Raw genomic sequence first — 24,413 nt, forward strand, 5'->3', positions numbered from 1 at the left:
AGACTCCTGGTTTCACCAAATGCACGGTCCCTGTAGATTTAGTAGACCTTGGCTGGCTGGTGCTATCCTGGAACTGGTGCTCTGGGTCACTTTCTGGTTTTCATCTAGTATTTTTCATGGAGGTGTTTTTTTTTTTGCCCTGTCTCACCTAGCCACCATCTTAGGTTCTCCAACTGCATTATTCTTGATGCCAGAAGACAGAAACCTATAAAAGCCCTGGAAAAGAAAAAGGAGGGATTGACAGGGAAACATTTTTTTTTTGTCACAGCTGTTCTGTTGTTTTTTTTTAATAGAAAGGTAAATAAAGTTACAGAAACAAAATTAGTTAACATGAAGCCATTTACTTAATTCCATGTTCCTCTAATCTCTTGTAAGAAGTGTTTTAGCCTTTATAGTCATAAGAGTGGATATACCTATTCTTTTATATTCAGTTACAAATTGTTTCATTTAAACTAATATTTATATATGTATTTCTATGTGACAGTCCACATACTTTATTACCTTTCATTAAAATACAGAAATGTCCAGAGCTATTTTAGTAGAACATTTGACAAGAGTTGGTAACTGATGCGATGGAGAATAAAGGGGAGAACTTATGAGGCTGGTGGTGTCCTTGGCTCACAGCTTAGGAGAGGGACCTGGTGTACTAGGGGGAATCTAGCATGATCTATGAACAGTGCACTCCTTATCTGTAGTTAATGAAGCTCATCTACCTCAGCTGCTATCCATGGGATGCTTTCACCGTGTGTGCACTTCACCACCACCACCATTGCCCCACCATGGCCAAAGCTTCTCTGGAGTGATGGCAGCTTACTGTCCTCCGTGGGTGGCTCACTCCATCAGAAACCATCCACTCCATCCTCCCTTCTCCTGATCCCCCTGGAGAGCCAGGCTCAATAATAGTCAACACAAGCTGTGACTGTGCTGTGACAGTGGCAGCACTTCTTGAAAATAAAGAACATTTATGCCAGTGGGAAGAAGAAGTGCTGGGAATTTAGATAACACGAAATACCTGGATTTGCAAGAAATGGGAGCTCCCCCACTTTATCACAGGTTGTGAGGCTTGCCTGTGAGGATACCTGGTAGCATGAGGACTCTGTCCTGGGCAGAAGGGCATGAAGGATGGCCTGGGATATTGTTTAGAGCCTAACTGCTTGGCTAAGGAGTCCCAAGTGAGCCAAGCAGAAAAGGTGACCTGAAGCTCCAACCTGTGGAGTATGAGGGCAACTCAAGTAAGATTTGATCTGCAGAGCCTGGCATGATGCAACAAGTCGACGTAGGGGTGGGTGGGGAGGGTGGGCCATTTGTTGGGCTTCTGCAGACCAGGAGAGGGTGAGGCTTGTGGGGGAGGTGAGAATGGCACTGAGAGTTGACTCTCAAAGCAGAGGTTTGAGGTGTGGTGAGAGAAACCTTGGCTCTCAGCCTGGCATCAGGGCCCCCCCTCTGTCTGCTTCAAACCCAATTTTCAAAGACCCTACCACAGCTGAGAGGCCTCCCATTAAGCAGGCCTGGAATCCCTTACTCAACCCCTGGTCTTGGTGTTATGTACCCGAGTCCAACTCAATGGTCCCAGGCTCTAGGACCCTCCTCTCGGTCTCCACCCCATGCCACCCCAGATGTGCTGACTGTTCTACACAGTGTGGAGCCCTTCCCTCTCTACAGTTTAGGACGTGGGGAAATGTCTCACTTGCTCTGAAACGATGCACGCTCACTTCGGGCAGGCAAGGGCTCTTGTCTGCAGCCCGCAGCTCTCTGTGGACAGTGCATCAGGCCCAGCTTCCTCAATGGCACTTTGGTCTCCCCATGCCCTCTCCATGCCCACTTTCCTCCTGGGAGCCAGACATGTCAGGGTATCCTGCAGGGTCCCATGTCTACTGTATAGGAACACCACTGAGTTTTGCATGTTGATCTGGTATCCTGCTACTTTGCTGAACTGATTTATTAGCTTTAGTAACTTTGTCATGTTTTTTTGGGACTTCCTAATATAGGATCTTGTTTTCTGCAGTGAAAATTTTACTTCTTCCTTTCAGATCTGGATGCTTTCATTTCTTTTTCTTGTCTAACTGCTTTAGCTAGAACTTCTAGCACAATGTTGACTAACAGGAGTGACAGAGGGCATCTTGTCTTGTTTCTTACCTTAGAAGGAAAACTTTCAGTCTCTCATCATTGAGTATGATGTTAGCAGTGAGTTTCTCCTATATGCCATTTTTTTACATTATGGAAGTTTCTTTCTATTCCTACCTTTCAAAGGGTTTTTATTAAGAATGGAAGCTAGATTTTTTCAAATGCCCTTTCTGTAGCCATTGAGATGATCCTGTGGTTCTCCTTATCGATTTGTTAATGTGTATTACAACAATTTATTTTCTTGTGTTGAGATACTCATCAATACACGGAATAAAACCCACTTGGTGTATAATTCTTTGAATGTTCTACTGGATTGGATTTGCAAGTATTTTTTTAAGGATTTTTACGTGTCTATTCATTAGACATCCCCACCATAACTTTGCTTTCAGACCTCTGACCTCAAAAACCAGGGGAGTAAATTTCTGTTGTTTAACCTACAACTTCCTGGTCACATTTACAGAAGCCTTAGGACAATGATCAGATGGGCTGAGATGAGTCTGGGCCTTGAAAAGGGCCTACTGCCCAGTTTGCTGGTTAGGCCCAGGGGAGGAAGCTCTCCTCACCTGCCCTCCTGAGAGCAGGTGGACACAGGTTTCTTGAGTCCCAGCCTGCACCACTATGATTCCTTCTTTCTGGCTGGCTGTCCTGACCCATCCGCCCCTCACAGTGTCAGTGGAGCCCAGAGGTGGACCAGGGTCCTGCAGAGTGCTGGAGTCTGGTGGGGGCTCAGCTGTGTCCCCAGTTCAGGCTGGCCTCCCCGACCCCCTTCCAGCTTTGTTTCCCACTTGCCTTCTCCTGCAGACACCATGCACGTGGAGCCCCGGTTAGCACCATTTGTTTGCTGGCCTGCTGGTCATCACATAGAGTCCCCAGTTCTGCCCCTCCTGTGGTTCCACCTCCCTTCTGAGGATGCCATTGAGCTTCACATCTGGGAACCAGCAAGTGCATCTTCCCTCTTGCCTTCTCTTCTTCTTCCCTCCAGAGTCTTTTAGTCACTCGTAAACATGACTTAATATTAGAGGTTTCCTTATTACCCAAAGTCACCAGAGTTCATCTCAGTAAATATAAAAATATGTGCTTAATACTTTGTAGAATATTGGTGTTTTGTTCAAACACAACTGGAATAGAAAAGCCAAAAAATTCAATTTAAGAATCTCCAGTATTTTTTAAAGGTTTCCAAATGGATTTAGGCAACTTTGAATAATATAATTTACATAATAAAATCTGAGACAGACGAAACAACAAAATTTCTAACACAAAATTAAAATCTCAAGCTCACAGATTTATGTTATCCAAAAAAGTACAGAAATAAAATTGTATTTTATTTTATAGTATTTTATTTATAAATTAATTTATAAAGTAATTTATTTACAAATTGTATTTTATTTTATAGTAGCCTAAAGAGACATAATGGCTAAAAGCAATTTAGTATCCTGGATGGGATCCTAGCACAACAAAAAAAAGGACATTATTTTAAAAAACAAGAAAATGTTAATAAAGCATTGACTTTAGTTAACAACAATGTTATCAGCAGGTTCCTAATTATAACATGTACATCACACTAACATAAGATGAAACTGGGTGTAGGTTATATGGGAACTCTATGTTTGCAATATTTTTTTTTTTGGTAAATCTAAAACCATTCTGAAAAAGAAAGATTATTTTAAAAATCTATGTGGGGCTATAGTGATACTATTAAGCACATGAAGACAGAAGACACAAACATGAAGAAGCATCAGCATCCACTTCTTTTAACAGAACTATGCTCAAAATCTACAATTTCACTCATGCAGCTGCAGAAGGTTCAATTACACATCACACTGTGAAGCATGACTTTTCACTTAGATCAAATGACATCTTTCTGAATTAATACTGTGCATTTTCAATTCCATTTAGTTATCATGTCTTTTTAGGCTACTATTGCCTTTGACAGTTGTATAATCTTGGCTACTATCGCCTGTGACAAAATAAATAATTTTGAGCAAGTTATACATTTATCATCAGCTTTTTGGAGAACAGGAAATTTAGTAGTTCATTTTTTATTAAACATGCACCTTTTTTTCTGTTTGTTTTTTAAGGTCATTGCTGCTAAGAGATTTAATTGCAAAATACAAAAGCATTACACCAATTAAAAAAACTAGTACATCTGAACTCTACTAAAAATGGTTAAATCATCATAGGAAGAGTATTCCAGTTATTCTTTATTGCTCTGTGGCAGGGCTGCCCAACCTCTGTTTTCTGTACCTATTTCATGTACACCAGGCCTATAATTTCCCAGTTTCCCACTGATTCCACCCAGTGGCTGCCTGGTGGCTTTGCACATCCTAAAGGTGGCAGCTCCACTGGCCGATTCTCTAGGTGGCCAGTGAGGCAGCCAGTCCCTCCCACCACCATCTGTCACCTGAGCGAATCCCCTGTCGCCAGCTTCTTTTGCCCAAGCTTACTTTGTTCTATCAGTGAGTGCTCTGTTTCCTGCCCCTGAAGGCAAATTTGAGTTACATTGCATCTGGAAAGGGCCAGAAAAGCAGAGATTGGTTTATCACTGACCGTATTTCTGACTTAGCCACATGAGAAGACTTTTCACTATAAGGATGCCTCACGTGCTACTAGGTGAAATCATGACAGGAGCTGGAAGGAAAGAGTGAGAACCATGCTAACTCAGCCTGGATTATTTTAATACAACTGTTAATAATTAATACTTGGAAAAAGAGTGAAAATTCTGTACAAATGCCAAAGCAGACAGGATGCAGGGCAATGAGGATACACTGGGATAATCCCAGGCAAACCTGGGAAGATGACAGAATTTATCGAAAGGGAAATTTTGCAAAGAAACTGATATGGCACTATTCATTTCTCCTCAAACCTCTATCTATCTTTCCAAGATAGAAATTTCCAGTAAAAAATAAATACAATACACCATTCACTTGCAATAACATTACTAGATGATGTCTATATTTAACTTGACTCACGGAACGCTGACATAAGAGGGATGCTGAGAGAGTAAATGTGCATTGTCAGATAAGTACTCTTAAATACAGAAGTATATATTCATACATATATATGTATGCATATATAGCACATTAATAATGTGATCTCCACATATGAAAAAAATTGATATGGACCTAGGGACAGAGTGTGAGCACAAGCTGGTTTTCCTGGGTGGAAGGGAGAGGTCTGCGCTGCCCCATCCCCATTGCCATGCTCAGGGTTTTAGGTTAATATACTATATCTGGGGTCAGCAAAGGAAAGCCCACTTGGCCCTCTGCCTGTTTGCATAAATAAAGTTTTATTAGAACAGCCTTGCTCAAGGTTCATTTATCATCTACGGTTGCCTTCATGTTACAGTGGCAGAGCTGAGTAGCTGCAGCAGAGATCGAATGCCTGCAAAGCCTGAAATACTTTCTTTCTGGATGCTTTACTGAAAAAGTTAAAACTGACTCCTGGACTTCGCAGAACTTTGCCCAGTGACTTTAGTCATGGCCAGTTCTCATTTTCAGTGCCACTAGTTCTGGTGCCCACATGACGTTTCTGTCCATAGGGCTTCCACACCACACCACTCTTGGCCTTTTCTCAAAATACAACACAGACACTGATGAGAGACAACCATCTACTTCTTTCTAACCCGGTTGGGCAGAGGGATCAAGGGTAGAGGTAGATCATAACAATGGCTAACATTTACTGATTACCTGTAGTGTGCCATGCACTGTTCTTTGTGCTTTAGTAGGGGTTGATCCTCATGACAACCCTATGTGGCAGGTTCCAGTATTAAACCCACCTTATGTGTGAGGACAGTGAAGCTCTAGAGGTTAAGCATTTTGCCCTGAGTCACGAAGCCAGGATGTGGTGGGGGAAGTATTTGAACTCAGCCAGACCATCACACTTATCCCATTTACTGTTCATTCATGCTTTAAGAAGCCCTCTGCTGTTTGGGGTTTGTACCTTCTCCAAACCTTCAACACAATGATGCTTGCTGTCTGTATTTTCCTCTCTCCGTTGGGAAACTGTCAGTAACTAAATGTCAGTGATTTTAAATAGGAGGCAATTTGCAGTATGAATTGTTCCTAAACCTTGAATAAATCTAGTTAACAGTCTCATCTTCTAGAAGTTTACACTTTTAAAACCTTTTGGGGAATGTTACCAAAATAAGTACATACGTAAGTAAACTATTTTCCAGGGTGACACAAACCCAGGAAGAATTTTACCACATGAGATATACCTGGGTAGGAGGTCCTGGCTCAGGCACTGGTGGTTTAATACTTGGATTAGATCATCCTTTGTCCAAACAGCAGTAAAACACACACTAGGAGAGCCCAGGATGCTGGACCGGCTTCTCTTCCCAAGTCTCAGGCTGGTGGCACCAAGTGGATGAGATCACTGTGTGTTTTCTCTGGAAGAGAGAGCCAGGTACCCATTCTGTAACTGAGTTAATGGATGAGGGAGACCTACTGCGAGAACAGAGACTGGGATCTCTTCCATCCATAGGTGACGGGTTTGAAGGTTGTTAGTGCGCAAAGGCACACTCTGTCCAGAAAGAAAGACAAACTTCAGAAAGAAGTATGCTGCCCTGTTCTAGCAGCATAGTTGGATTGGGCTGTTGGAATTTATTCTCCAGTTAGTTGGAGTTTATTCTATGTAATAAAAGAACATTTTGAAATCAGTAATTTTTACTTAACTGGTATGGGGAAAAAGGATAAGCCTTTCTATTTACAGTCTAAGTGTCAGTATGGTTCATTCAGGGCATCTGTAAAGGTCAACTGGTGTTACATATAGTGGAAATATAACTATTATTCTTATCCCCAAAGAGAAATGATGATACTATCAGATTTTATTGTCTTTAATTCTGCTGATTCTATACTAAAGACAAGTAGAAGGCAGTGAAAACTCCCGAAGGCCCACATTTCTGGATTAAATTGCAGTGGCTTTAGATTTACCTTTATGTCTGCAAAATTTATTTCAAAATTCTTTGCTTAATTCTCTGGTTCAGCCCAAAGTGGATGAAGATGGGAATAGTTACGACGCAAACTTGATCATGCCATCTCTTTCAACGCCTTTAAACCTCTGCGTCTCTTACACGCTGCACGTCCTAGCTGGCCTGGCTCCTAAGTCCTCCAGCCTCCTGGGACACCTCTGCTCTGCTCCCACCCCATTCAGCTCTCCAGCCTCACTGAACTGCCAGCCCCTCCTGCTCCCCACCCACCTCTGCCTTGAAGCTCTGCACAGCCTTTGTGGTTACTGATGGCTGGGATCTCCTACCCCCCTTTTTTGCCTAGGGTGCCATCTACTTATCCTTCCTACCTCTGCTCAAATGTAGCTTCCCAGGTAATCCCACCCCCCAGACTGGCCATGGTCACCTGTTGTTTGCCGTCAGGGCATTTTGTCAATCATGTGTGAACTTTCTGAGGGAAGGGACTGAGTCTGTTTCTTACCATTTTATTTCCAGGATCTAACATGGCACCTCCTGGATATTATGGATGTTTTTTCATGCTCAGATGTTAAGGGGTCATGGCATCAGTTTTCTTGTGGCAGCAACTACTGAAGAATGGTATAGACCTTGGAATTTAATGCTTATTTGCTTTTGTTTGCAAAACATTGCCTTGGATTTTAGAACTCTACAGCACATAGTTTGAATAAATAGGTTTGCTATCTATTTTACTGCTTACAGCACCAAGATTAGACTCTAAGGGCCACTTTTCCTAACAACACTTGTAGGTCAGCATGTCCTTCAGTGTGGAGTGGGTTCGTCTGCACTTGACTCTTTCTCAGGGGTGTTCTGAGACCAGAGGTGTCCAGGTGTTCTAAATACCAGCCTGACCGCATTACAAATACATGAACATATGCATCTGTGTGTTCTTCTAAATAAAATAATCTTTTTTAAATGTGTGACTTCAAAACTTTTTACACATCTTACCTATACCTCTTTTTTTTCTTCTAAGTACATATAATTTCCCCCTTCACTTCAGTGGGGATATTTGCAATTTAAAAATGCTTATTTCCCAGGGATCATTCGGAAATGTTAAATTTTGGCTTTTTCATCAATAACTAGCTGTTACTTTTCTCTTTCACAAAAATCATCTTTTACATATTGTACAGGATGACAAATAGGCTCAGATTTTAAACATCTAAGGCCGACTGGTAACTCTGGGTGTACTTTTCTCTGACGGGTTCATTTAATCTCTTTTCTTCAGACAGAAATTAGACTTTTTTTTTTATTTTTTAGTATTACTGGCTCAGCACAGAAGCAGGGATTTTTTTTTTTTTTGTCTTGACCTACTAACACAAATGACCCTTAATCTTTACCTCCTATTCGTCCCACACACCTGTAAACAGTTCTTCATGGCATCTGTGAGTCCAAATCTGATTGGCTTGGATGAGGCACGGGACTTAATGAATTAAAAGTGTCATGGAGGCCGGTCACCACTGGGCCCCCATCTCAGCACCCACATGCACCCAGCTGGCTCAGGCTCAGAAGAAAAAGAAAACAGCTTCATGTGCACCATTGTGCAGGCTCTGCTTGTTTAACCTCTGACGCCAGTAGCAAGTATGCTGGGAGAGGCCAGTGACTGCTATACTCTCCGGAGTGGAGCAAAAGATTTTCTTGTCACCCAGTCATGGCCCTGAAGAATCCATGGGTGTCTGGCTGCCTAAATCTTGCACAGAGAGAGCTGGTATTACCTCTTGCCGTGATAAAGTGTCTTCTGTTTTTGTTTTGCTTTGTTTATGTTTTTTGATCTGGTGTAAAAACCACCAGGGTGTGTTACTTTGCATTCTCCTAGCACAACCCAGATTGTTCTCCAGTTTCAGGGGAGCAGATCAAATGCAGCACACAGACCAAGAGATGCGGGAAGGAAGATGGAATGCCTCACTGTATACAATAGGGCTTTCCCTGAAAAGCTTTAAGTAAACCAAATTTTATAAGGTTATTTTATTTTATTTTATTTTATTTTATTTTTTGATGTTCTTTTTTTTTATTATTAATAATAAATTCTATTCTGAAATAAGTTCAGTCTTACAGGAACAGTTGTAAAAATAGTACAAACCCCATACATAGAACTCCATCATACCCTGCCCCCCCCTCCCCCGATACCCTGATCCATCACCTTTAAGATCCTGTCACACCACTCTTTCTTTCCCTCCCTTTCTACCCCCCTCCCTCCCTCCCTCCCTAACACTCATCATCTATTGCTCTATCTTCTGAACATATGGGAGCAAGCTGCACGTATCTTTGAACAGGCAATATAATTCACATATACCTTTCCCATGGGCAAGAACATTATTTTATGCAATCTCATTAAACGCAGCTAAGAAGTTCAAGAAATTCAACATCGATATAAAGCTTACATTCTATATTTCCTTTTTTTTTTTTTTTTTCCCCTTGTGTGCCAGCTATGTCCCTTTGAGCCTCCTCTCCTCCTCAGATTCCATCCAGGATCATCCTTGGCATTTAATTGTCATCTATTCAGACTGTCTTTTTTTTTTTTTTTTCAATTTTGGAAAGATATATATAGCCTAAATCTTCCTATTCCACCTCTCCCTAGCACTCCCTTAGTGGGATTAATCACATTTAGAATGTTGCAATGCTATCACCTTCTGACCATCCATTTCTAGAAGTTTCCCTTCACCCCAAACCAAAACCCCTACTCTCATTTCTTAACTCCCCATTGCCCCTTCCCCCACTTCTTGGAACCCCTACTCTACTTTTCATCTCTTTGGTCATATTCTTTGATATTTTCTTTGTGTTTACCATGGGGCTTAAATTTAACCTCTTAAATCTATAACAATCTTGTTTTTCTTTGATACCAACTTAACTTCAATAGGACATGTAAACTGTGTTCCTATACTCCTCCATTCCCCCACCTTTATGTAGTTCTTGTCAAGAATTACATATTTTACATTGAGTCCAAAACCACTGTCTTATCATTACAGTTTATGCATTTTAGATCCTGTAGGAAGTAAATAGTGGAGTTATAAATCAACCATACAGTAGTATAGGTCTTTATATCTACCATGTGATCTTTACTGGAAATCTTTATTTCTTCATGTGGTTTCAGTCAATTGTTTAGTGTCCCTTCCTTTCAGCCTGCTTAGGACTGATCTACTGGTGATGAAGTTCCTCGGCTTTTGATTGTCCGGGAATGTTTTCATCTCCCCCTCATTTTTATCTTTCAGGTGTTTGTGAATTCTGCAAGTCTCTGATGGTTATTGATTTCTATTTGTATTCTATTGTGGGCAGAGAATGTTCTTTGAACAAATCCATTTTTGTATTTTTTTATTTTATTGAGGCTTGTTTTTATGTCCCTGCATACAGTCCATTCTGGAGAAAGATCCGTGATCACTAGTGAAGAACGTGTGTCCCAGTGACCTGGGATGTAATATTCTATATATGTCTGTTAAAAGTCTCTATATCTCTCTTTCTTTTCTTTGTTTCTCTGTCAGTAGGGCTCGCTTTAGTATCTGAAGTAGGGCAGGTCTTTTATTAGCAAACTCTCTCAGCATTTGTTTGTCTGTGAAAAATTTAAGCTCTCCCTCAAATCTGAAGGAGAGTTTTGCTGGATAAAGTATTCTTGGTTGGAAATTTTCCTCTCTCAGAATTTTAAATATGTCATGCCACTGCATTCTCGCCTCCATGGTGGCCGCTGAGTAGTCATGACTTAGTCTTATGTTGTTTCCTTTGTATGTGGTGAATTGCTTTTCTCTTGCTGCTTTCAGAACTTGCTCCTTCTCTTCAGTATTTGACAGTTTGATCAGAATATGTCTTGGAGTGGGTTTGTTTGAATTTATTCTATTTGGAGTTCGCTGGGCATTTATGCTTTGTGTATTTATATTGTGTAGAAGGTTTGGGAAGTTTCCCCCAACAATTTCTTTGAATACTCTTTACCCTTCTCTTCCCCTTCTGGGACACCAATGAGTCTTAAATTTGGACGCTTTATTTTATTTATCATATCCCTGAGATCCATTTCAATTCTTTCAATTTTTTCTCCATCTTTTCTTTCGTTCTTTCATTTTCTGTTCTGTGCTCCTCGAGGAGGTTGAGTTGTTGTTCAACTTCCTCTAATCTTGTATTATGAGTATCCAGAGTCTTTTTAATTTGGCCTACAGTTTCTTTAATTTCCATAAGATCTATTTTTTAATTTACTCTTGCAATATCTTCTTTATGCTCTTCTAGGGTCTTTTTTATGTCTTTCATATTCTGTGCCATGCTCTTCTTCAAGTCTTTTACATCCCGTGCCATGCTCTCTTTGCCTGTCTGTAGTTCTTTGATTAATTCTGCCAGGAACTGTGTGTCTTCAGATCTTTTGATTTGAGTGTTTGGGTTGGGGCTCTCCATGTCATCTGGTTTTATCACATGCTTTAAGATTTTCTGTTGTTTTTGGCCTCTTGGCATTTGCTTTACTTGATGTTTAATTTGCTAGTATTGCAGTTTGGTGACATACACTTTCTCTAACTAACCAGCAGATGGCATCCGTGAGCCACTTATTCCCCTCAAGTCAGTTCTCCCCAACTTTGTGTTATGTGGGGATCTGATTCTTTTGGGGTCCAATTGGTGCACTTAATTTGGGTGTGTTGTCGGTGCTGTCTGCCCTCAATGAGGGGCATGTGCCCGAGCAGTTAGGGAGGAAGGGCAGGTATAACAATCAAACCTCCCAGGTGTTCCCAGAGATTTAAGGCTGTTCTCTGCTGCTGACACAAAAGTCCTTGGTATTGGCGTAGGTTCCCTGGGATTTCCGAGCGGTTCCCCCCTCCCTGCTGTGCTTTCCCAGGACCTCTGCTGAGGGAGGGAGGGCCGTGCCATGTCACAAGTGAGCGCCGGCCTCCAGGGAAGCCCTGGGCCGCCAGACTGTGTAGGGGCGTTCCCAGCCCACTTCAAAGATGGTTGAATGGGACATGTTAACTTCCCCCTTTCTACACAGCTCCGCTCTCCCAGCTCCGGGACAATCAGCCGTGGGTGTATTCAAGGCCACTGTCCACGGCCAATATTGTGTCGTGTGAGCGGTGCTGCGGGAAAGACTCCCTGTCAGGCTGGGTTTCTTGTCTTGGTTCTGTGCTGTGTGTTCGGCCCTGGGCAGGAACAGCCCTGCCCGCTGGGGAGACGTGCTCAGCCCCGGGCAGGAGCAGCCCCGCCCACTGCGGTGATGGCTGCGAGGCTGGGCCTCTCGACTCGGCTCTGTGCTGTGTGTTCGGCCCTGGGCAGGAGCAGCCCTGCCCGCTGGGGTGAAAGCCGCGAGGCTGGGCCTCTCAGCTCAGCTCCGCGCTGCATGCTCGGTCCTGGGCAGGAGGAGCTCCGCCCACTGGGGTGACAGCTGCGAGGCTGGGTTTCTCCCCTTTGTTTCCCTGGACCCGAGACAATCTGCAGTGGGTGTGGGAAGGGGTATCCTCAACCCCAGACACCGAGGCGTTAGTTCAGACTGCTCCCATCTTATCTGCAGCTGTTCCCGGGCTTCTCTCTTTAAAAAAAAAAAAAAAAAAAAAGGCCAGCCCAGCGTCTCCCCTCACTGCAGCGTGGCCAATGGATCAGCCTACTCACTCACTCATTTCAGAATGCAGACTCCTGGTTTCACCAAACGCACGTTCCCTGTGGCTTTAGCAGAACTTGTCCGGCTGGTGCTACTTTGGAAGTGGTGTTCTGGGTCCTTTCTGGCTTTTTATCTAGTGTTTTCCATGGAGGTGTTTTTTTCTCTGTCTCACCTAGTCGCCATCTTAGGTTCCTCCCCCAGGTTATTTTATTTTAATCTCAGTCATGCCTTCATTCTTTAAAGGGATCCCTTTGTGATGTGGATAATCCTTTTTACCAGTTTTCAACATAATTCTTTTTTAAATCTAGTTATGTCAAATTTTCTTAAATTGAGGCATGTAGTTGGGACTGAGAAAACCAGTCGACACTTACTTTTGCCTTGAAAAGCTACTTCCTCCCAGGAGAGCCAGGCTCTGGAGGCGGATGGATGGAGTTTGTGATCCCAGCACTGCTACCAAACCTTCCTTACCCCTCTGCCTCAGTCTCCTCTGCAGTAAATAAGATACTAGAAATAACTTCTCCAGAGGGTCATAGAGAGGATTAAGTGAGATAATACATTTAAGTGCTTAGACCAGTCCCTGGATTGTATATACAAAGTGCTTAATAAATGCTCACTTCACTGTGTTAATGCTTCAGAATAATCTTTTAGTCCCTTCTAAAGAGAGTAGTGGGTGGTAGTGGTAAAGAATTACCCTGATCCAAGAAGTTTTGTTACTAAGTTAATATGAAGCTCAAATAAGGAGATGAGGAAATATTTTCATCTGGAAGAGGATGATAAAAAAAGCAAAAGAGGAAACTATAATGCCAGCTATGATTATGAAAATGACAGACATATGAGCTGAGGATAATGCAAAGGATTTTAGGGGCCAGCCTGGAATTGACAATTTCTACTCACATCCCATTGGTCAGAACTAGTCACATGGATCCAACCTATCTGCTGGAGGTGCTGGGGAAATAAAGTCACCCTGTGGGCCCTGCAAGAAGCCCCTGGATAGGAGAGCATCCAGGCAGTTTCTGGCACAGCAGGTAATCCTGTGACATATTTCTGCTAGTGCACTTCACTGTAAAATATTTCTGAAATTCTGTGTAATACCAGGACCAGCAAAGGTCCCAAGGAAATTTGACTTGTTATATTTCTTTCTTGTTTTAGAAATTTGCAGACACCCACTTCTGAATAATTTTATTGTCATGAAATTAGCCAGTAAGCAAGGACTCTGGGTGAAAGCATCTTAATAGCCATCCCTGATGGCCAGGTGCCTATTAAAGAGCAGGTTTTTATGCTTCACACACTGCTGCTGATCACTAAAGTACAAAAGGCAAAGAAGTGACAGATCATGATGTACCTTGAAATTAACGTGGGGCAATTTAAGAATAGACTTTTTAATTTTTTTTCCCACTCTAAGAAATATAGTATTTGCACTCAGCTTTTCTGGGAGGGAGGGCAGCTTTCTATGTGTTGTATCACCCACTGAAGAGATTTGCTCAACTGTAGTTCTACTAATAAAACTTAACTTGAGCAGTTCTTTTGACTCACGATTGGCCTCTGCACAGACCGAGCAGTTTATTTGTACCAGCAGACCTGGGAGGGAGAGTTCACAGCTACGTGGACCAACTTGGGGTTAAGCTTCTGAGTAAATACATACCTCATCTGTTGAAAGGTTTCATAGTTCTGTGGATTGATTTCAAATCCCTTTTCTTCTGCCAGAGTTCAGATGTTCAACATAGTTGTGAAGCAATATGATGTGTTGATCACAGGGCCTCCAGCATCAGCCTGGGTGTGGATCCCAACTCTGCCACATGATCACTGTATGGCCTTGGCCACTTAGCCCCACCTGATCTGCAAAATGGATTGATAAAGTACTTAGTGTAAAGGTTGCTGTGAATGTTCAAAAATATGATGCACACAAGTTGCTTAGTAAAATACCTGGAAAATAGTATGTGCTAAACAGAACTTTTTATTACAATAATGAATCATATTATATCTCACTGTGTCCTGTAGCCCAATTGGGAGTTGGCTGTGTGCACAGCCTTTAAATTACTGAGGACTGGGATTACCTCAGTCTTTCTTGTGCCTTGTAGCATCACAGCGGGCTGCCTTCAACAGAGTAACAGGGCAGAAGCTCAGAGAACATTGATCGAGTGGGTGGGTGGGTAGGTATGGATATTTTGGGGGGGGTGATTTATCATGATGTTTGTGTTTATTTTTAAATATTTAAGCAAAGTAAATAGCAAATGTGGCAAACATTAACAGTTGTTAAATCAGGGTGTTGGATGGGTATGGATTTTGTGCCAAGGATTTCTCAGTGGTCCTCCATAGCTGTCATTCTGGTGTCATTTGGCCCCACAGGTGACTGTGAAATGCTCTCAGATGTCATGGTTCCTAGAATGGCCTGTCTAAAAATTTGCCAGAATATGATTAACACCTGGATACTAGTGATACCTTCCAGTGTTTAACCTATATATGGGAGGAATCTCTCTAGGTAGGGGGCAGGAGACAGAAGGACTTTTATAATCATAGCAGATCACTGAACTTAAGGATTATCCAAGCCACTGGAGACGGTTTCATAGATAATTCAGTGTGTGAAAGTGGTTAGCTTTGTTTTGATTATTTGCTATCCTTAACATTTCTAAACTTGATGCCAGTTGGTGGCATTCTATGATGCTGGGAGTATGGTAAATTATCATCTCTGATCCATAGAATTTCATGTTATCTAAATTCCCGGCATTTCTTCTTCCCACTGGCGTAAATGTTCTTTATTCTCAAGAAGTGCTGCCACTGTCACAGCATAGTCACAGCTTGGGTTGACTGTTACCGAGCCTGGCTCTCCAGTGGGATCAGAAGAAGGGAGGATGGGGTGGATGGTTTCTGATGGAGTGAGCTGCCCACAGAGGACAGTAAGCTGCCATCACTCTAGAGAAGCTTTGGCTACGGTGGGGCAGTGGTGCTGGTGGTGAAGTGCACACACAGTGAAAGCATCCCATGGATAGCAGCTGAGGTAGATGGTTTTCATTAACTACAAATAAAAAGTGAACTGTTCATAGATCATGCTGATTCCACCTAGTACACCAGCTCCCTCTTCTAAACTGTGAGTCAAGGACACCACCATCTTCACCAACTCTCCCCTGTATTCTCCATCACATTGGTTACCAACTCTTGTCAAATGTTCTACTAAAATAGCTCTGGACACTTCTGTATTTTAATGAAAGGTAATAAAGTATGTGGACTGTCACACAGAAATACATATATAAATATTTACAAGAAATAATTTGTAACTGAATATAAAAGAATAGGTATATCCACTCTTATGACTATAAAGGCTAAAACACATCTTATGGGAGATTAGAGCAACATGGAATTAAGTAAATGACTTCATGTTAACTAATTTTTTTCTGTAACTTTTTTTATCTTTCTATTTAAAAAAACAAAACAAAACAAAACAGAAAAAACAGCTGTGACCAAAAAAAAATGTTTCCTTGTCAATTCCTCCCTTTTCTTTTCCAGGGCTTTTATAGGTCTCTGTCTTCTGGCATCAAGAATAACGCAACAGTATCTCTGACTGCTTTCTCTTCACTCTAGGTCATTCTATTCCTGCTGCTCTTTCCCACCTTGGTTCTTTACTTATGTGTCTCTTTCTTAAAAAATGCTCTGCAAATTTACCTTTATATGTTATTTTATTGGTTACTAACAATTTTTATTTTTATTTTTGGCAGAAAAGAGTAAGTTAGTACCCTGTATGAAAACATCAACCTCGTGGAGTTAAGACTCATTGAGCCATATGAACACGTTATAACGAACTGTATCTGTGAGATCAAACTTCAGAGCCTGGAAATGGAAAACCTGGCCATTGCCGTGAAGAGGTATGGAAGTCATCCTTTCTAGGTGGTCCTTTAACTTGCTCTCTGACCCGTGTGGCAAATGGACTGAGCTGCGTTATCACCTTATGATAGCGCTGAGAGGGGAAGTTGATCAGGCGGTAACTTGTGGGGTTAGCCAACAGTCAGTCAGTAGATCTCTGTGATCCCATTATATCAACTATTCTAGGCCAGTAATTAGATATGTAACAATTTGAAGACATTTTCAAAAAAATCTTACATCGAGGTAATTGAACTACAGGAAATGGTCTGTCCCGAGAGGTGGGCGTAACTCCCATTGAAGACTGGCTTTGTCACCTATAGGTGTGTGACCCTGGGAAGGTTATTGCATTTCCCTGAGCCTCAGCTTTTGCATTTGCAAAAGGAGGATGACAATATTCACCTCCACACAGGTGGAGCAAGGCTTCTTTCCCTCTTTCTAGCCCTGCTCACCTGACCCTCCCACCTGAGCTAAAGCCAAAAACCTGTTACACCCTCACTATATAATACAGTAATTTTATCTAAGCTGTAACTGGCTTACAAAGGATGGCTTACTGGTTTTAACAGCAACCACATGTGGTAGCAGCATTTACATTGTTGCATTACCAAGTGTCAGCCTCTTTTCCCCAGCAGGACCAAACTATTGGGAAAGAGAGGGTGCTTTGTCTGTCGCACATCCTGGGTGCTGTGCTGCACAGATGCTTCTCACTGCCACGTGCTTCTCCCCACTCCCAGCTGCTGCGCACCCCACCCCGCTGGTGTCTGGAATTTATAAATACACCCCTTTGATGGGTGCTGCCCATACTGCATTGGGGGCTGGGGAGGTCGGTGCTGCAGTTTCCACTTTCTTTCAGCTCCTCTCTCTATTCTCCCCCTCAGCAAGAAGATGAAGCTGTCATAGTTGACCCTTTGAAGTCACTGAAGGGAATAAAAATGGAGAAGGGAAAATGTAGGCATGCAAGAGTTAAACTTCTCATGGGGGGTTTCTTCTGATTTCAGTTCCTGACCTCATTTGCCTTCTAGGGGTCTGCATTAGGGTAATAAAGGGTGGTCATTAGATCTCCAAATGTTGGAGAATATTCTGGAGTAAGGACCCGAACCCCAGAGTTGGCTTCCCTTAAGGGGTGACTGGCAGGCACACACGTGGATTCTTCAGATTTTCCAGTGAATTTCTATTAAAACACACACAGGTACACACAGACCCACACAATGTTATGTGGACACACACATGCACACAGCTTCTAAGGACAGTTCCATGTAAACCCAAAGGGAATAAGGGAGCAGTGTCCTTTATGTTCTCATCACTACCTCTCTCACCATGGATTAGCACGTCGCCTTAGGATGAGCTGTGCTGGTGTCTTCTCCCTGAACGCCTTCTCCTTTCAAAGCCTGTGCTCTCTGGCTGGGATCTGGAGCCTGGTTCCATTCTGAGCCAGCAGTTTCTATTTGCCCGTCTCCTCTTAGCTGTTGAAGACCTCACTTATATGTTTAAATGCTGACCTGTGATCATTCCCTTACATTCTTAGCCAAGGAACATCCTCAGCCCCATGTCTGGTTAGGAGATGGTGGAAGAGCTGCTTCTATCTTCTCTTTGTTTGCGGGGCCCTGGGCCAGGTTATCGTGCACAGTTCCAACATGCCAAGAATTAGGAATGGCCGGGGCAAACGCTCTTCATGGGCTCCCTGATTTACAACCAAAAAAAAAACAAAGACAGAAAAAACAGAAAAGAAACAAGAGTTGCTGAGAAATGAGAATGGCAGGGAGAACACATTCAGGAGAGGTCCCAGATATTCTGGGGACTGGATGTTTAGAAGGACTGGCTTGAAAAAGTGGTCATAACAAACAAGAAGGAACTTCTGGCTTAGCTTTTTACTGTCCCAGATTTGACAAAAAAAAATTGCTGTGGAGATATGTAATTTCTGTAGCAGGAACTTAGAAACAGAAACAAGCTGTCTTTCCAAACGTGGTTAACATAACCTGAGGAAGTCTGTGTGTGAGGGGAAAATAAATAGGAGTAGAAAACAGTAAGAAGCTATTCAAAAATTTACTTTGGGGTCTTCCCCACTTTCCAACACTAGTTTGGAGTTTTATGTAGAAATTAAACTAATACATGAACAAATTGTGTTGTGAGGGAGCAAATAAGTTAAAAGTAGGTTGGGTGGTGTAGCAGAAGCTCCTCAAACAGGAAGATGGGGGCCTATTTTTACATTTAAGCTCTGCTCTCTACCATTTATTAATAAAATGTCATTGGTCCAGGTGAATTGGCTCTCGAGAACTCATGGTTTCTGCTTTCATGTAGCTTGTAATCTATTTGGGTGGGCAAGGCATATGCATATGACAAGCTAAATAATTAGATATGAAGCTGAAAGAAAACAATTCTGTTTTTTTTCTTTTTTAGGGTTTAATCTGAAACTCCAAATGCTGTAAAGTGACACACAACTCCATACTAGACAATTGCAAAATAAAATTATCCTTGACTCCTTCTCACCTAAATATTTCCATTTCTAACTTTCTAGCAAATCAGAATGTTCTGTCTCTACAGAGAGAGATTTAATTCAGTTACTAAAAGAAACAGAAGTTTTCTAGAAAGCAACCTTATCTTTAAGGGGACAAAGATAAATAAGTATTGTTTAGAGCTCTTCTTCCCTTCTAATTTTAGCATATAGCATTGAAGTTTTATATAATGCAATATCAAAATTATATTTAAACTATTTTTTTGCTATGGGTTTTTTTTTTAAATTAAATTCAGTTTTATTGAAATACATTCACACACCATACAATCATCCATGGTATACAATCCACTGTCCACAGTATGATCACATAGTTTTGCATTCGTCACCACAATCTATCTCTGAATATTTTCTTTACATCAGAAAGAACCAGAACAAGAATAAAAAATAAAAGTGAAAAAAGAACACCCAAATCATCCGCCCCATCCCACCCCATTTGTCCTTTAGTTTTCATCCCCATTTCTCTACTCATCCATACACTAGATAAAGGGGGTGTGATCCACAAGGTCTTCACAATCACACTGTCACCCCTTGTAATCTACATTACTATATAATTGTCTTCAGGAGTCCAGACTGCTGGGTTGGAGTTTGGTAGTTCCAGGTATTTCCTTCTAGCTACTCCAATGCATTAAAACCAAAGACATGTTATCTATATAGTGCATAAGAATGTTCACCAGAGTGACCTCTCAACTTCATTTGAAATCTCTCAGCCACTGAAACTATTTCGTCTCATTCTGCATTCCCCTTTTGGTCAAGAAGATATTCTCAGTCCCACGATGCCAGGTCCACATTCATCCCCAGGAATCGTATTCTGCATTACCAGGGAGATTTACAACCCTGGGAGTCGGGTCCCACATGGGGGGAGGGCAGCGAGTTCACCTGTCGAGATGGCTCAGTTAGAGAGAGAGAAGGCCACATCTGAGCAACAAAGAGGTACTCGGGGAGACACTGAGGCACAATTATATGCAAGTTTAGACTCTCCTTTGCAGTAGCAAGCTTCATAAGAGCAAGTCCCATGATCGAGGGCTCAGCACATCAAATCGCCAGTCCCAATGTTTGTGACAACATCAACACCAGTCCAGGTGAGAATGTCCAACACATCCGCACCTTCCCCCAGATCCTCGGGGCTGGGGAGGGGGAGGCTGTAAATATGTTTTTTATTATCTGCCCAAATTACTCTGGGATGTGTCACTATTTCACTCCAGCCTACACTAACCTATCATATCTCACTTTCTATTCAAAGTTCCATGGAATTGTGGTGTTTGAACAAATCGACTGTAGAGTTGTACCGTTTAGAAAATTTAGATCCTGTACCAAATAGATATCTATTCCCTTGGTCTCATATGGAAGTTCAAGTTTTAAAACACAATCAGTTTCAACCTTTACCCTTTGGCTTGGCTTGCCCTGGTCTTAACCAGACCTGCTTCATTCATATCACTAATTGAAGTCTGGGCTCTTTTTCAGCTTTTTTTTTTCTTTCTTTGAACAGTGGCTGTATGCACTAATACTGACATTCATATCTGCCGAGCTCTAGCTCTGAGTTTCAGGTGTCTCAGAGATATGCATTGTTCCAGAGACCAATCAGGTTATATGCTAGGGGATCAGCATCTCAAAGTTTAGAGACAGGCATTACAATTCAGGGATAGAGTTAACTGCTGTAAGAGCTTACAATCTAGGGACTATTACAATAATTATGTCCACGTTAGGCTATGTTCTAAGATTCAATTCTGAGTTTACACATTGTAGTTAGTCCATATTGGTGAGGCATTAAAGTGTTTGCCTTTATTTCTGGTGTACTTCACTCAAATACTGTGTACATGACCCATTCACCTCATGTGTCTCACAGCTTCACTCCTTCTTGTAGTTGCTCAATGTTCCACTGTATGTGTACACCACAGTACACTATTCCATTCTTAAGTCAATGTACCCTTAGGTCATCTGCACCCTTTGTAAATCATGATTACTGCCTCCATGAACACCAGTTTGCAAATGTTCATTCATGTCTCTGCTCTCAGATCTTCAAATGACATACCCCATAATGAGGATGCAGGACCTTTTGGTCTCCACATACTTAACTTTTTGTGGACCACACTGACCTTCAGAAAGGCTACACCATTCTACCTGCTCATCAACAGGTAGATAGGTACATCCTTCTCACCATGTTTTCTCCAACACTTTTACTCCTATTATGGGGTTCTTTTACATCCAGTGTGTAGCTCTGTAATGGCAGCAAATAGGATTTTTGCAATTTACTGAGCTTCCCAATGATTTGATATCTTCACCTATTCTTTGCTACAATCTAATTTAACATAATTTTATCTAATTTCATTTGTTTAATGTCTAGTTTTAACATAACTTTGCACTGAAATGGACAAATTACCGATTTCATTTTATCATGTGAAACGACTAGGGGATGTTATTTTGAATATTGCATCTCCTCATGTATATAATATGGGGCTTGAAATAGATGAGTTCTGAGTTTCCTCTTCATCTGACAAGTCTGAGAGTATAGTATAACGTGAAGGCACATGTCCTTTGGATTTCAGAGCCCAGGACAAGGCAGCCATGCAGCTGAGTGAGCTGGAAGAGGAAATGGATCAGAGGATTCAGGCAGCAGAACACAGGACACGGAAAGAAGTGAGTTTCTGGGATTGGCTCTTTCATTGAACAAATCTTTATGAGGCACCTTTTCTATACTGGGCACTCCTCTAGGTGTCGGGGAAGGAGGAACAAGTCTGTTTTAGTGGTTGTCTCTTGGGGAATTAGGATAGAGAGAGAAAGACAGATAATAAACAGGTGATAAATAAAGTAGTTAATTTCAGACAGCAGCAGTGCCCTGAAGACAGTAAAGCAGCGTGTGTCATTCACCGTGGCGGAGTAGAGGCTGCTCTAGGCTGGGGGTCAGAGGTCGCATTGAAGAGGTGACATGAGAGCTGGGGGCTGCAGGAGGCAGAGCCAGCCTGCATTAGAGAAAATGGCTTGACTTGAACACACCACTCTCTCATTGCCAGTGCCCACCACCAACTTTAAATCTAGATTACAGTGGAATAAAAATCCTATCTTTGAACATTGGAATTTTATTATGAAACACACCTTTTCTTCATATTGTAGGAACTCTTTAAAGCTGAAAATTGGATGCAGCCTCAGTGATTTCCATTGAAGAAACAACTTCTTTCCTTGTAAAATATCTGTAGGTGATTAATGTTTACTGTAAGCAGAAAATAGACATATTTCTTCGAGTAGTTGAAGGTTAGGTTAAACATTCCATTTTTGTCTATTCATTTGTCCCATTAACTCTGAGAGACAGAATAGATCAGAAATGCCTGAGCATTGACATTTAATAGACCTCAGGTTGAATCCTTGCTCAGTCCTTCCCTAGTTTAGATGGCACTTGAGAAATAGCCTCACCTCTGAGCCTTTTTTGTCCCATCTTTAAAATGGGATCATGCCATGTTTTAGTTTCCTGGCTGCTAAAACAAATATACAATGGACTCACTTAACAACAGGGTTTAATTGGCTTGTGGTTTCAGAGGCTAGAAGGCTTGCTTCTTCCCCTGGTTGGTATCTTTTGGCTGGCAATCTTTGGGGTTCTTTGGCTTTACTGTCACGTGGCAATGCACGTGTCGGCATCTTCTCCTTTCTCTTTCTGGTTCCCTCAAGTTCCATCTTCTGGCTGCTCCCCATGACTTCTCTCCCCATCTGACTTCCACTCTGCTTATGAAGGACTACATAATCTGGATGAAAATTCTCCCTGATTCAGTGGGGCCATGCCCTAACTGAAGCAACATCATGAAGAGCTCCCATTTACAGTGGGTTCACACCCACTGGAAAGCAGACCAGAACCAAGAACATGTCCCCACTGGGGTTTACAGTTCAGTTGCCTCCTTCCACCTGCCTGCTTTAAAGGAGGCTGGAGTGTGATCCTCTGTAGCAGGGGCCTAGCTCCATGCCCGAGAAGGGGTGGGTGTGCTGTGCCCGCTTCTTTCTCTTTCCCTGTGTGTTCTCGACTTCTTTCAGATGCTTTACCTGAAACTGCTTTACCACATGTTCTGGTTTGCCAATGCTACCGTTACACAAAATACCAGTAATGGATTGGCTGTTATAAAGGGAGTTTATTTGGTCACAAATTTACAATCTGAAGTCCATGAAAATGTCCAAATCTAAGACATCAACATGAGTACACCTTCCCCGAAGTTAGGCCAATGGCATCTGGAAAACCTCTGTTAGCTGGGAAGGCACATGGCTGGCATCTGCTGATCCTGGGTTGTGTTCCACTCCTCTCTCAGCTCCTGTGCATTCTTCAAAATGCTGCTCTTGGGGCGTTTTTTCCTCTCTTAGCTTCTCTGGAGCAGACACTGGGCTAGCAGCTCCCAAGTGTCAGCAAAAGACTGCTTTCGGCGGCCGTCTCCAAAATGTCTCTCTCAGCTCTCAAAAAGTCACTTTCAGCTGCTCTGAGGTCCTTTTGTTTGTGAGTTCTTTTATAGGATGTCAATCAAGACCCACCCTGAACGGGCGGGGCCATATCTCCATAGAAATAATCTAATCAAAGTTATTACCCACAGTTGGGTGGGTCACATCTCCATGGAAACATCCAGTCAAGAGTTCACACCCTCATCAAAAAGATTAATCAATCTGCCCCCACAAGATTGCAGCAAGTGATATGGCTTTTTCTGGGGGACATAATATATATACAAACCGGCACACCACACGTATGCCCCTGGGTCTCTTTGCTATCCTTTACCTCTTAATAACAAGTTTAATAACAATTTGGAAGTCAACTCAATGGTATAATTGGTTCCAGATTCATGATCCAGTTTAATGCAATAGATATCCCACTCTTCTATCAGGACCTTCTTTTTGTGGTCTCAACACGGTGAAATCATTTTTCGCACCTCTTTTCTCTCCATCCACTGTATTCAATCTGTTCATTCATTCATTAAGGAAACACTTACCTAAAGCACATGTGTTAGCCTGACTTCAAATCTCGTTGCTTCTTTTGGCTAAATATCTTCCAAATCTGTTGTTGGTGATGGGGACGTTATGATGGCCCTCACTCCCATCTCACCCTTATAACTTTGTGTTTTGTTTGTTATAATGTCCTCCTGGCTGGTTTCCTTGGCTCTAGTCCAGTGGTGGTAAATCCGTGGCACCTGCACCATCACTTCCTTCCATAGCCATGGCAGACATGGCTTGGCTGGTCACTCGCTGCCTTCTTTCTTCTGGACATGGATGTGGGCTCAGCCCTGGCAGGGTCCTCCAGCCCCATCCTAGTCTCTACCCGACACCTTCTAAACACGGTCTCTCTGTTATAACCCGTCCAGGCTAATTGAAGATTTTCTAGAACTTTCCTCCAGTTGGCATGGCTTGCTTCAGCCCCCAATTTGTTCTTTACTCCAGAGCTCCACCCCAGTGGCATA

At 42.2% G+C, this 24,413-nt stretch overlaps 1 protein-coding gene and 1 long non-coding RNA gene across 4 annotated transcripts in view; one reads left to right on the top strand and one right to left on the bottom strand.

The window, feature by feature from the left end:
- Window positions 1–24,413, bottom strand: part of LOC119505148 (ras and EF-hand domain-containing protein-like) — an 87,119-nt gene that overhangs the window by 52,996 nt on the left and 9,710 nt on the right. For all 3 annotated transcript variants that reach the window (XM_037797810.1, XM_037797812.1, XM_037797813.1), the window contains exons 4-5: window positions 14,278–14,471; window positions 6,341–6,511 (exon numbers count right to left, since the gene is read on the bottom strand). The gene's annotated coding sequence lies outside the window, so the exon portion shown is untranslated. The remainder of the gene's footprint in view (window positions 1–6,340; window positions 6,512–14,277; window positions 14,472–24,413) is intronic.
- On the top strand, window positions 16,349–21,634 carry LOC119505152. Its single transcript, XR_005210687.1, has 2 exons — window positions 16,349–16,492; window positions 21,543–21,634. It is a non-coding gene; the product is annotated as an uncharacterized LOC119505152 (long non-coding RNA).

The sequence above is a fragment of the Choloepus didactylus genome, chromosome 10 (genome assembly GCF_015220235.1).
Source record: "Choloepus didactylus isolate mChoDid1 chromosome 10, mChoDid1.pri, whole genome shotgun sequence".
Lineage (NCBI taxonomy): Eukaryota > Metazoa > Chordata > Mammalia > Pilosa > Megalonychidae > Choloepus > Choloepus didactylus.